The 14,312-nt window shown below is 33.6% G+C and overlaps 1 pseudogene; it reads right to left on the bottom strand.

The window, feature by feature from the left end:
- Nucleotides 1-1,392: 1,392 nt before the first annotated feature.
- LOC110637797 (zinc finger CCCH domain-containing protein 19-like) lies at nucleotides 1,393-13,619 on the bottom strand (annotated as a pseudogene).
- Nucleotides 13,620-14,312: the final 693 nt, after the last annotated feature.

Below are 14,312 nucleotides of genomic sequence, written 5' to 3'. Positions count from 1 at the left end.
AATCGATTGATAAGAGAAAATCGAATCGAACCAAACTGATAAATATCAGTTCGGTTCGGTTTTAAACCGATCAAACTGAAATTTATAAATTGAGCATTTGATTTCCAACTGGGTTCGGTTCGATTTTAAACCGATCAAACCTAAATCTTAGGGTTCGGTTCGGTTTTCTTTGATTTTCTTGATATATATATATTAATAATTTTGGTTCGGTTCGATTTTTTTTATTTTTTTATGAAAATAACCGAACCGAACCGATTAACCGAAATTATAAAAAATTATAAACCTAATCGATTAAATTTTAAAACCGAATCATTTGAACTGAATTGACTCGGTTCGATTCAATTTTTTAGTTTAAACCGAAAACTGCTCTTTCCTGGGCATTATCAGGGCCCTTCAAGCGAGAAAAAGGCGAGAAATTAAAAAAAAAAAAAGAAAAATTGTGAAAGAGAAAAGCTGACTTGATTTGTTTTTACCTCGAATCAACGCAATTACTAGAGAATTAGAATTTTGAGTTTACATGACATAATGAATAAATTAAACAATGCATCTAAAATTTTAAATCATATCATATACTTTATGATTTTTTTGTTTTTTGCTTTAACATTTTATATTATTAAATGAATGCTTTTGATCTTAAAGCTTAAAACATGTAATATATTATGAAATATGAATATAATTTAAATTATTATATGTGTAGATATGTTAGACTTTTTACATTCTATACTTAATTATTTGTTATTTTAAAAGAAATTAGCGCCTACTTCGAGTGAAAACCTAACGCTTCGGGCAATGGAGGACCCTCTCACCTAAAGGGCATGCGTTTTTGACAACATTGCTTCAGAGGCATGAGATGTGCCAGGATTTGCAGCAGGGACTAATTAACAGTGTTTTGGAAACTGGGAAAAGGGAAAGAGATGTTTTGGAAAGTGCAAGGAGATTGAGAAGAAAGAAAGAAATATTTTTCTTTTCATTGTTTTTTTTTTCTTGGTTTGGAAAAGGAAAGAAATTGGAATGGAAAGAGTCATTGAATCCATAAAATAATATCTCCAAATTGAAAGAAAAATGATGGCAAATATATATATATAAAATCATCCAACTTGTCCTGTAAACACTTAATTCAACAAAAGTCAATATAATTTCATCCAACACTACTGAAACTGCCTGGTCAAGCACATGATAAAGCTCATTCTTTAAAAGCTGCAATTAAAACTATGGTTATGTACACTGAGGTCTACTGCTTTATTGATATTTGTGGGCTGTGGCTTCCTATATGTGAGGTGGATTTACTGTATACTAAAATCCGAATATAGACAAGAAACAAAAGTTTCGTTCCTGGAGAAAGTAGATACAATTCCCTGGCTTCAAGTTGCTTGTGTACTGACTAGAAAAACTTCAAAATTTTCTTTTCTTGGCAGAAAAAACCTGGCAAATAGCATCAGTCAGAAAAACTGCTTCTTCAGGGCTCTGATCAGTCTTCCATACCTTGAATTTCAATTCTGAGTAGCTAGTATCACTCCATTGCTTAAGCACTGACATTGAGTAAGGCCCCCTTTTGATACCATGTGGACTCACAACATACCATATAGAAGAATCCAGGTCATCTGGTGTTTGCTTGCTTTTTGCAATATTTGTATCTTGCTCTTCATCATTTCTTAATTCAATCAACTCCGTTTGTGGTTCACTTTGCATGTTCTTCACCTTTTCATGTTCAACATCCACTGGTTTCTCTTGCTTTTCTCCTGAAGTAGAGGGCTGATATTGCTGTCCTGAACCAGAGGCAATGGGTTGACCTTGTGGAATAGAAGCAAGCAATTGTCCTGATATTAGTTCAGGATGAGATGCCTTGGAGTAGTTCTCCTTCACTTCTAGAGCAGATTCACAACTCTCTGTTTGACGAATATCGTCACTTCCACTTGCATGACTAGTATGATGCTGTTTCACCATTTCCTCAGATTCAGGTTCTTCAGATTGCTGCTTCAGTCCTGAACCAGAGGCAATGGGTTGACCTTGTGGAATGGAAGCAAGCAATTGTCCTGATATAAGTTCAGGATGAGATCCCTTGGAATGGTTCTGCTTCACTTCTAGAGCAGATTCACTATTCTCTGTTTGATGAATATCATCACCTCCACTTGCATGACTAGTATGATGCTGTTTCACCATTTGCTCAGATTCAGGTTCTTCAGATTGCTGCTTCAGTCCTGAACCAGAGGCAATGGGTTGACCTTGTGGAATAGACGCAAGCAATTGTCCTGATACAAGTTCAGGATGAGATGCCTTGGAATGGCTCTGCTTCACTTCTAGAGCAGATTCACAATTCTCTGTTTGATGAATACCATCACCTCCTCTTGCATGACTAGTATGATGCTGTCTCGCCATTTCCTTAGATTCAGGTTCTTCAGATTGCTGCTTCTGTCCTGAACCAGAGGCAATGGGTTGACCTTGTGGAATAGACGCCAGCAATTGTCCTGATATAAGTTTAGAATGAGATGCCTTGGAATGGTTCTGCTTCACTTCTAGAGCAGATTCACAACTCTCTGTTTGATGAATACCCTCACCTCCACTTGCATGACTAGTATGATGCTGTCTCGCCATTTCCTCAGATTCAGGTTCTTCAGATTGCTGCTTCTGTCCTGAACCAGAGGCAATGGGTTGACCTTGTGGAATAGACGCAAGCAATTGTCCTGATATAAGTTCAGGATGAGATGCCTTGGAACAGTTCTGCTTCACTTCTAGAGGAGATTCACAACTCTCTGTTTGATGAAAATCATCACCTCCACGTGCATGATTAGTGTGATGCTGTTTCACCATTTCCTCAGATTTAGGTTCTTCAGACTGCTGCTTTTGTTCTGGAACAGAGAAATAATCATACTTCAGCATGAACAAGGTCTCACAAAATCAATTTGTTTTTGGTTCGTAGCCCTTGAGATCAATTACAATTTCATTCTAGGAGGTCAACAGAAAAATTAAAGGTAAAAACCTTTATATGGTTTTGTAATGGTTTCAGGCAAAAAAGAGAGTGGCTATCAAATCTATCAATGTGATCTAAGACATTAACTAGTGTGACGATTGTGAATTTTCAACTTCAGTTGGTGTATGCAAGGATCAACTCTACATCGCTTTTTGTTCAGTTATAGAGGAGCATAGTAAGCATGCTCAATATGTGCTACAATGCTAAGTTACACTTTAATCTTGTGTTGGATGGAGAAATTTGAAATCTGTTGGATTTATAAAACATAGATTTTCTTTGATTAACCATCTTCATGAATTAAAGTTGGATTCTTGAATATGAATAAAATCCTTGAGGGTAGATTTGAAATACCTATATAAGTATGTTAAATCCAACTAAAATAAGCTCCTATCCACTTTCATGAATCTAATATTCATTCATGAATATAGTAACTTAAAGAATGTGGCAACTTTCATTTAAAAAAAAATGACCTGAAAAATTATGAAATACCCTCATTTGAAATTCTTCCATCCAACATGGCATGAAGGGGGAGTAGGATTTAGATAAAATATACAGAATGCAATTTTAGTAAATATATGAATAAAGATGAGTGTAAATAAAAAATGATGGTCAATAAGTATCTTAAACAGCTACTTTCTTTGTTTCTTTGGTCTATTATTGACAACTACTAGGAAAGAGAAACTGGATAAGATGTTAATGATAAAATTAAAGTTTGTTGCATGAAACAGGTGAGCAATTGGCATGTTGTGTGATTATAAAATACCTATCAATTTAATGAGTAAATTCTTTGTGAGACATCATAAGGCCATACATACTGTGTACCACATAATGCTGGACATTAGTAGAAATGAAGATATGAGAATGGAAGTACAATAGCACAAGTACAAATAGAACATTGAATGAAAGCTTTTGATAAAAGGTGTATGTGCCACACCAATTCTGAAAAAGTTGACATAAAGCCACTAACAATTACATTCAAATTATTCAATAAAATGTGTTACTGCTAAGAAGCGTTGGAATATCACTTGTGGGAATAATTTCATTGGTTGTGTATAAGAAAATTAAATGACATATAAATGTTGGCAAACCAAACCAAAAGGCCATTTTGGTTATGGGGAGCCCAGTTTAGCTTGTAGCCGACTAGTTTGATATTCACACTTCTGGGTCCATAATTCTCAACAAGAAGTAGACAAAAGATTACCTATGTTGAAATTATGGTAAAACAATAGATACCTAAACTTTATATTATGATAGAAAAACATGGTCCTCAAGGACCCCAACAGAGAAAAAAATGCAGGAAATTTGTATGCAAAACAATACATTGCCTCATTGCAATTAAAATGTTGACTGTGATTGAATCAGTACTGGAACATATGATTCTGAAGACTGTCAAACAACCTAAAATATTCTAGAAGGAAAAACAAAATGGTTCATCTGGTAAAAGCTTATTATAGCTTAAAGACAAATAAGAAACTTTTAGTTCTGTTAGAATCCAGAAACATTGATCTTGCATAAATTTTTGTTAATTCTATTAGAATCCAGAAAAATTTGTCTTGCATAAATTTATGTTAATCTCCACGACATATTGCAAGCAAAAGATCATATATATGCCAAGAAGGAAACAAAAACATGCTGTTCCTGGAAATAAAAAAGTAGGAGCAGAACCACATCAGACCTGCAAAATTTGCTCATTGCTTAGGTAGGATGGAATCCTATTGCCACTTGAACTTTTTCTGCAAGGCTTTGACATTCCTCCACAAGCTGATTCTGGTGAGGTATTATTTCCCTTTTCATCCTTCGAGGACAAGTCATTTTCAGCAGTTTCAACCTCTGCTTCATCGGCAATTATTTCTGGAATGTCATGCAACAAGCGTGACTGTTCTGTTGGTGTCCGAAGTAGCAGCAGTCTGTCCATGTACTCAGAAAGCGTACACAGAAATGAAGGTTAAGGGTCGCATTGCATTTTCATTGAGATTAGTGAACCAATTTTAAGTGACAATTTGATGCATGGCATACGTGACATGTAGGAGGCACCTCATAAAGAAAACAAGAAATGCCAATCCACACAGTTTGATTAAAAGGATAGTTTGAAGGGATGTTATTACACATAAATGAGACAAACTTGTGCCCAAACATTAAATAAGACCAACCAGTTGATCAAAAAACAGTGACATCTTTTTTATTAACAGTATTGGGTTTTCCTGGTCTAGTGAATTTTTTATGATAAATTTGTCTCAATAAGCTCTAGATATAGTAACTTGTAGATCAGGGTAGTGACAAAAGAGTTTGAGCTGCTTGGAGATGCTTCCCCAATTCTTATCATGTGCACAGGCATGCATTATGAACATATTCAAATGCTCTCAACATAGGTTACTAATTCCATTTTGTGTGAAACTACAACATCAAAGGATATTCTCTTCTCCATCCCTTCTCATTTGCATGATCAATAAGGTTTTGCAATAGAGTAATCTCCTTCAGAATCCACTGGGTATTGCAGATGATGAAAAGAACAAAAGCAAAGTTAGAAGGAGAAGAAAAAACCACACGTGTGCACTCAGTCACAATAACAAAACGCATAAGAGATAAAACAAGGCATATAAAAGATAAAAGAATTATTAGAATTTGGAGTGAAATAGCATAAAACTATTTAGAGAGAGTTTGAAAACATGAGACAGTTCAGAAATCATCATAATCAAACCCTACCCCGCGCGCCTCCCCCCCCCCCCCACAAAAAAAAAAAAGCGGACAAGGAAGTAAATTCTCAGAGTCCTAAAAGAAGAATTTAAGCAAAAATTAATCTACATAATCAATTTCTAGGAAATATGTAGGGACTCACTTCAGAAGATATGGATATGATGAGAAAATCTTTCGTTTCCATGAAACATTAATAGCTTAGCAAGCACACAGCCAGTCCAAATTGACATTGAGTAATAACAACATTATGGGTCAAGTTCCTACCTTTAAATGTCCCCTTTCTTCTTTGGGTATTTTATCGCATTAATCCTTTCTCATATGATGAATGGTCCAATCTAAGACACTAAAAATATACAACAAACTATTTAAGCACCTATTTTTCTAGATTATGAAGGGGCTACATACATGTTTTGTTATAACATCGTGGAGACTTTTGGCCTTTTCCTTGAATTCCACCTGTCAGTCAAAGGATTCTAGTCAAGGTACATTACTATTATGTTTAACCATATAGAAATATAATAATTGCCACTTTTCATAGACTTGAATCCAAATTACAGCAGAAAGCAAAAGTCATCAACTCATCATTCTTACAGATCTATATGTGTAACAACATAAAAAATAATGGCAAATAAGGATAACATTGGTTAATGCAGCTCAGGCAAATTGCTTAACCACAAAAGCTTACAACAGTGGGCCTCTCTAGCCGACCCTCGCTCACCCTTTGTTGCAAATCCTCACATTCTTCCTGCAAAATAAGATTATGCAATCAGAATGCAACCTTTGCAACAAGATGCAAAACCATAATTTACTGTAACCTTCGGTAGTATATGTGGATCTAATTTCAGCTCATCAAATTAATCACTTGCCGTGTAGTGGGAAATAGATTGGAAGGGAACACTAAAAACCTCTTCTTTGCAAGTGTTGACAAAAAGTTCAATGAAATAAGTAGGAGAAGATTCCAAAATAGGCATAGGCTAAGAATGAAATGTCACATTGAATTCTTAAGCATACTATCCTTAGAAATGTTAATCAACGAAAACTTCATTGGAGATTATCCTACGTCAATCAAATCTCAACAACCAAATACTCCTTTAGCAACTAGTCCTTTGTTTAAATCTCGAGTGCATATGGTAAAAAAATTTGACCAACATAAATTACATTCCACAAGAAATAAACACAAATGATTCTGAAGATAGTATTTTCAGTTTAAATGTAATTCTGTTGCTTCTCTATTAACTTTGCTACATAGGTTAACTAACCTTTCAAATGCTAAAAAATATTGTTACCTTAGAGAAATTATCATCTGATAACTTGCAAATGGGAATATCTTTTGGCATATTAAAAACTTGTAGGAGAATATCTGTATTCACTTCGCCACTTCTTGAACTTCTTTTTATGCCTGTATACATTCATGATAATCATAAGATGCAAACAACTTAGTATCTGGTTAGAGGTAAGTTGTAAATGAACAATACATTTCCATTGTTAAAACAGAGCATATAACTTGGTTTAGTTTGGCATTCAAATTGAAGGTGAAAACAAAAACATATGGATAATGGATATACAAACAGGAAACAATTGAAGTAAGAAAATTGTTGAAACTTGAATTTTTGACATTGAGGAACCTTGGTTGTTTGGTGTTACTAATCTATCACTGATACTTTTCATCTACACAATTTGGATTAATGCACCATATATGTGATCAGGTTTTTGAAGAGTAATAATTATTACCTTAAATAAGACAATAATATTAGATTCTTGCAGATAAATGGGTAAAATTGACCTAAATCATAGTTCCTTTGTCTTCTGCCTTAAAATTTCACTTCACTTGATTTAGAAATCACTTCCATGGTTGTCATCAATAAGGAAAATCAACAGCTAACTGTCTTGATGACTGCTCCTCATTCTTCTTATGCTATGTGAATGAGCACAAACAAAGTGTAATGATAGTGGAGGTCATCACAACTCATAAAATAAGTAGCATCAGGTTTTCCAAAATATGGTGCTCATTGGAAAATTGGCTTTTCATGCTATTAGAAACTCTAAGTCCACAGGCGACATTGACTTGTGCCATTGGAAATCTAGAGTACCATATCATAGGAATCCTTTTGCCATAAGTTGCAGAACTAATAATATATCCAAACATCTTCATTTCAAAAAAGCAATCAGTAATCTAACAAAACTGCATTTGTGAGTCATTGAAGAATAAAATAAGGTTGCTAGTTGCTGGGAGAAGTGACATCTTAACTATACATATATATCATAATGGTGGAACTTTACTCATTAGCGCACTTAACAATTTTACTGTTATGTTACTTCTCCTTTTTATATACTTTGAATTCACTGCTTACTGGAAAAATAATGATGTTGATGAACATGCAATGTATCAAACCATTTACGGCCACTGTAATCAATTACTTTGATATAAATTAAAGAAAATAAGAAACTTAATTTTATGGGCATTTGAAATTTATAGACATCAGTAAGAGGATTACCCTTCACTTTGAGAAGCTGATGAGAATTTTTCTGTGAATAGTCATACGGATCGCATTTAATCCTCACGAAACTTCCCAGTACTCTATCATCAAAAGTCTCAGGTTGCTTTGACAGCTCCTCCACTAAACTCCTCCTCAAGTATATAAGGTTTATATTTTCAGGAATGACAGATGCAAAACAGCTTCTTTGGACATCTGGAATGGCTTCTTTATTCTGAGATTTTCTATCGGGCTTGAGTTTCGCTGCCTTTACAGGCCATTGAGACATTCCCACCCTTGCCTTCTGAACTATATCCAAAGTCATCCTCTGATTGCTCAAAATTCTCAGCAAAATGGGGTGTCAGAAGGTTATGTATGCTATTCTTATTAACTGATTTCCTTCCTAGAAGAGATTTCAACCATTCATCACAAATAACTTTCTTCTTTTTCTCTGGATGAAAAGCTTGTGTTCATTGCAGTACCTTGTAATGATAGCAGCAACATCATATTGTGATAATTCTTGCTCTGTGTCTTTACCAATGGAGGCAAGGAAGTCAAAGAGAAGTTTTGATCCCCATCCACTGAACTCCCTTTTCTTTGACTTAACATTCTTATTAATCACAGATTGTTTCCGTTTTTTGCTTTTCCTTTTTTGTGTTCCTTTACGCTTTTTTCTTTTGTTTAAATCATCATCATCAGATATAAGTTCATTTTCACCCTCGAATTCACTAATACTTTCTTCACCTTCAGAAATATCATTTATGTCCAAGTATTCGGTGTCTGTACCCTTATTCAACAGTTTATGGACATGATTGGAAGTTAAACCTTCTTTTGATTTAATCATTTCCCAATAAGCTTTGAACATGAACTCATATGTGCCTCGATCATTGAAGTCTATCTTCCCCTAAAGATCAACAAGCATATGGTCAATCAGAAAATATAGAACAAGAAAGCAAAAGGTAAGTTTGGATCACTTAAAGGACAAACTAGGCTCAAATTAAGTTGGATGACTCAAGGGACAGAGTAAATGCTTCTATAACTGATCTTATTTTCTGATCACATAGGAAAACCTCGTAATGATACCAGAAAGATAATCTAATATCTCTACTGGTCACATCTTTGCATTAATATGACTGCTATTCAATACTTTCTAATGAGATTGTTTATTTATTTCTTATCAGCATTGCGGCTATTGATTCAATGTTTTTTTAATGAGATTGTTTATTGACTTCTTTAGTCTCAAAAAAGTTCCTCAGCGATGCATTTATAAAAAGAATGTTAATATGCTGAGAGTCGGAATTTTTGCACAAATAGCATCTACATTCTTGGCCATACTAGACTAGATAAAATCCGTAATGAGAGTATTAGAGAGAAGGTAGGAGTGATGCCAATTGAGGATAAGTTGAGAGAAGGGAGATTGAGGTAGTTTGGTCATGTGAAGCTTAGACGTATGGAGGCTCCAGTTAGATAAGTAGAGTACATTGGATTAGAGGATAGAAAGCAAAAAAGGGGTAGACCCAAACTAAGTTGGAGGAGAGTAGTACAACATGACGTAGAAGCATTATACATTTCCGAAGATTTAACCCAAAATCGTTTAGAGTGGAGAAAAAGAATTCATATAGCCGACCCTAATAATTTTTAGGATAAAGGATTAGTTGAGTTGAGTTGAACATCTACATTCTCCAACATTTAACTGGATATTTTTCTTACTATAAAGTTTTGATATATGTAATATGTCCACATTAAACTTAGAAATAATCAATACCTCATCAAAGTCTGGATTCTTTATTCCTTCAACCAACCCTGCGAGTGTTAAGCAATGATTGCAGAGTCCTCTTTTTCTTGTAATGACTGCAAACTCAGCAACACCTACGCAGCGTCCACATACAGCGTTTGCACAACAAAAGCAATGGAATTTTGGGGTTTTCTTGCAAATGAAGCAAAAATGCCACTCTGAAATATGAATTTCATCATATTAATGAACTAGAAAAGAAAAAAGTATAGTAGAAAGGACAATCACAAAAAGGTAACACAAAAGGAACAAAACTTTTATGGTAAATGTTGGAAAGTTTCTGTTTATTAATAAAAATAATTATCAGCCATTGACATCTTATTACAATACTGGAAAATTTGGCATTCAGGGTGGTTGGATTGTAGTCTTGGATATCGGTAAGTTGGTAGAAAATCTAAGCTCCACTTTCAGCACATCAAATAAAAGCTATATCAAGGTTTAAAAAAATGTTGGCATAGCTTATGAAACTCTGATATTTCTTTAGGCACAAAAGGGAAGTAGATTGCACTCACATTGAGCAGAAACAGATAGGTGAGAAATGACAATTGTGACTAACTGATTTCCGGCCATACCAAGAAAACTTAACATTTGAGAGAGTTAGAGAACTTAATATGACACTCACTAGCTACTATTTGAGCAATTTTGAACTCATTATATCAGCATACATAACATATGTTGTTCCCAAGATTATGTAAAGGACATACAAGATGGCAACAAAAGTGAATAAAAAATGTTAAGATACACATTGCCTCAGAACAACATGTTGAGTAGTAGGTTGTCAAGACTTATGCATACTACATGCACAATAGCATGTTATCTTTCCCCTCAGATGGAAAATTTTGCAAAATGACTAAATAAAGAAAAGCAACCACAGAAATTAGCAACTTACTGCAGATCCAAGGAACATCACTCTCCAAGAATGAATCATCTTTTTCTACACACCAGGGATGATATGCTTTGAGGCAATCCCTAAATACAGCACACAATAACATGTTTATCTTAAAGATTATCCACAATGTCCACATACAGCACCAACCTTAACCTAAGACAAGTTAAAATTCTAAAGGATTATTGATAAAATAATATATGACACAGCAAACTCATAGTATGTGTGATGGTTTCCAGCTAATATCCATGACCTAAGAGATGTTTTCAGTTGATTTGATAGATAAGTTACCATTAAAAGAAGTCCCATTTGTAAGAACAGTTTTGTCAAGCAAAACCGAACATACACACAACATGACTCTATTTCCTTCCTACTTGTTGCTATTTTCTTCCCACTTGTTGTTTATATATAACCTAAAGAAAAATCCTTCATGAACAAAAAATGGAACCTGTGTCATACAACTTTGATATATAGCATCATCTCTTATCTGTTATCCATAAAACAAAGACTACAAAATAGTAGTGAAGGAGAAAAAGAAAAACATTTCCTGTAGCTAATAACAACATTTTGACTTTTGATACTATAGGTTTTATGGAAATTTACAGTAAACACAATGCACTGACAAATATAATAGGACAGGTAACACCAACAGAGCATGTGCTCAAATGCACCGGTAACTTGTGCATGTATTCATATCCCATGTATATGTTCAAATAAGATTGTTGCTTCATGCACACAGATTTCTCATGGGACATTCCCAAAGTAAGATGCATAGCATCTAGATTCAATAATAAAGATCCTACCATGCATTTACTCATAAGGAAGCAGTGAAAAAATCCCATGTCATGATGGAAAATGACTGAATGCCATAAGACAGGAACAGTACAAGAAAGAATAGGAGATGGCATTCCACTGGATTAATTTGTCCAAATACCAGGTCTTTTTTTTAATATAAAGAAATCCTTCATGTAAGTAATAGAGCTCTACTATGGGTAAACGGATATATACAAATCAGTAATGAAAGAGAAACAGAACATCTTCGTAAATTAAGGAGCAATTTCTTAATATGTTCAATGATCAACAAACTATGATGATTGGAGTCATTCTTTTTGCATATCATCTCCTTTTGAATGATGCCATGAATAAGGAAACATTTAATCCAAATGGCAGATTGACTAATTGTGGTGCTTTCTGATTAGTACCAACCTATATTTAAATACTATATGATCTCATAAAAAGGAACACTGGAAATGAATTAGCACATTGGCTCTAGCATAGATAGTGAAATTACTGAAATCAGCACCAGTATCCATTTAAATTTTAAATGCAGATCATTACTTTTTATGTTGATATAAACACATGTACTTGGCCAATTAGGAACCATTTTCTTTCAAAAAAAAATATTAAATATTTAGCAAAGTATAAATGTAAATCATCTACTGAAATATATTGTTTATCTTTTTTTATACCAAATTCCATTGTCTAACATACTCCAAATAAAAAAAATAAAAAATTGTTCATAGAGTTTCTTTAAATTATAAGGTGAACATTAGGCAGGTTGGCCTAGTTTGTCCCAACAGTTCATGTTTCCGTTATCTGGTGTCTTGACCTGATAGAGGACTATAAATTTACACAAGGAGTCCTAGACACAACAGAGAAAAGAACTCTCTTAATCCATTATTTTTAAAGCCAAAGCATGTCTGCTGTTTTTGCAATTTCAACCTAAACACTAGAGAGCATCCGAAGGACACCACAAAGAGCTTCGAGTATAGCATTGATATCCACGTGCGTTCCACGTGCACCATTAAAAAAATAATAATAATATTCATGATAAGGAAACACCTTTGCACCCCCCATAGAAAATGAGAGTGAATTCAACATCTGGCAAATAAAGGACCCACCGTCTCCTAGAGAACAAATATTAAACATTGACACTATTCAAAGAAGAAATTGTTTAAAAAAAAAAAAAAACAGCAACAACAAAAAAAATAGAAGGCGCTTGTCTTGCACTAAGTGCAGAGTCGGGTTAGCACAGAAAAGAAATTGCATGGGTTCCCGGCCCAAGTCCCTTCTGTTTTGCACCCTTTCAAAACGGAGAATAGATTTATTTTCAAAAAGAAAAAAAATGCAGAATGGATATTAGCAAGAACCAGAAAAACTCACTTGTAGTCACAAACCATCAATAGACCTCCATCTTTGCAAATGAAACACCAATCCTCAGCAATCTCATCCTTGTTTATCTTCTTCGTCCTCCTCATTTTCACCACCGAAGCTCTCCCCAAAGTGGAATCCGAACCACCCTTTCAAATGGTAAGAATCGTTAAGAGACTGACTCTTTCTCTCTAATGTTACCTATTCATGTTCACTTAGCTGGGAAAAACCCATTCATCCACGAGAATAAAAATAATGACTCGAAGCTTTGAAATTGAGTATCAAAATCCAAATAGGCTCATCCCACGAATTATCAGAAACCCATTTGAGAAAAAGGCACAAAAAACCCAATTTTACATTCAAAGCCATTTCCTTCGAACATCAAAAGCCACAATACAATGAAATGAGAAGCTAAACTCTCAAATTCCAAGCATAGTTGGCCTTAGTGGAGAGAATAACAAAGACCCATTTAGCTAAACAGAAGAGCAGACCTTCAGGCTTCAAAATTAAGAACTAGCAAGCAGCATTGGTATTTCTTTAAAGAAAAGAAGATTGTAAGAGCATATAGAGAGAAGCTAGAGAAGAATGGCAGTGCAAAGGAGAGCAAGAGATGACATCTGGGTCGGAGTCAGAGGGACGGGTGGATTACTGTGGAAATTAGTATGAAAAAGAAAGATCCGTCTTAAAATTAGAGACTGAAAATACGATTAGAAGATTAATTAGGTTATTGTGCTCTTTGTTTACTGAAGTTGGCAAAATATTACAATTAGTGGTACTGAAATTTTGATTAATTGAACTTTTAATCTATTTTAAAATAATAATTAAATTGCAATTGAGAAAAAAAATAAATTTAATTAAGATTAGAAAATTTTAATTGATTATGCATTTTACTTATATTAATAAAAAATTATAATATATATTTTATATAATTAATTAATAAAATATTTATAAAATATATTTATAATCATTTTTATTTATAAAAACAATAAATATGATTTATTTTTAGTATACATAATTATAAATTCAATATTATTAATAAAATTATAAGAAAATAAAAATGTTGTTATTTTGATTACCAAATAGGAGTAACTCAATAATAAAAAAAAATTAAAAATTATGAATTCTAATCGAATTAACCAAATATTTTTATATAAGAAATTTAAATTTTATCAATTTAATTATTGGACTATAATCTAATAATGCATGCCACTAATTACAATTTATCGGTAACATAGAAAGTGATAGTCTTTTTATTTTATTCTGAAATTTATTTTATATTTTTATATTTTTTTTGTTTATTTTGAATAATCAATAAATTTATCAATTTTCATCTTTACTTTATCTATT

The sequence above is a fragment of the Hevea brasiliensis genome, chromosome 14 (assembly GCF_030052815.1).
Source record: "Hevea brasiliensis isolate MT/VB/25A 57/8 chromosome 14, ASM3005281v1, whole genome shotgun sequence".
Classification (NCBI taxonomy): Eukaryota; Viridiplantae; Streptophyta; class Magnoliopsida; order Malpighiales; family Euphorbiaceae; genus Hevea; species Hevea brasiliensis.
Note: the sequence above shows the minus strand (reverse complement) of the source record. Positions and strands in the feature narration are given on the sequence as shown.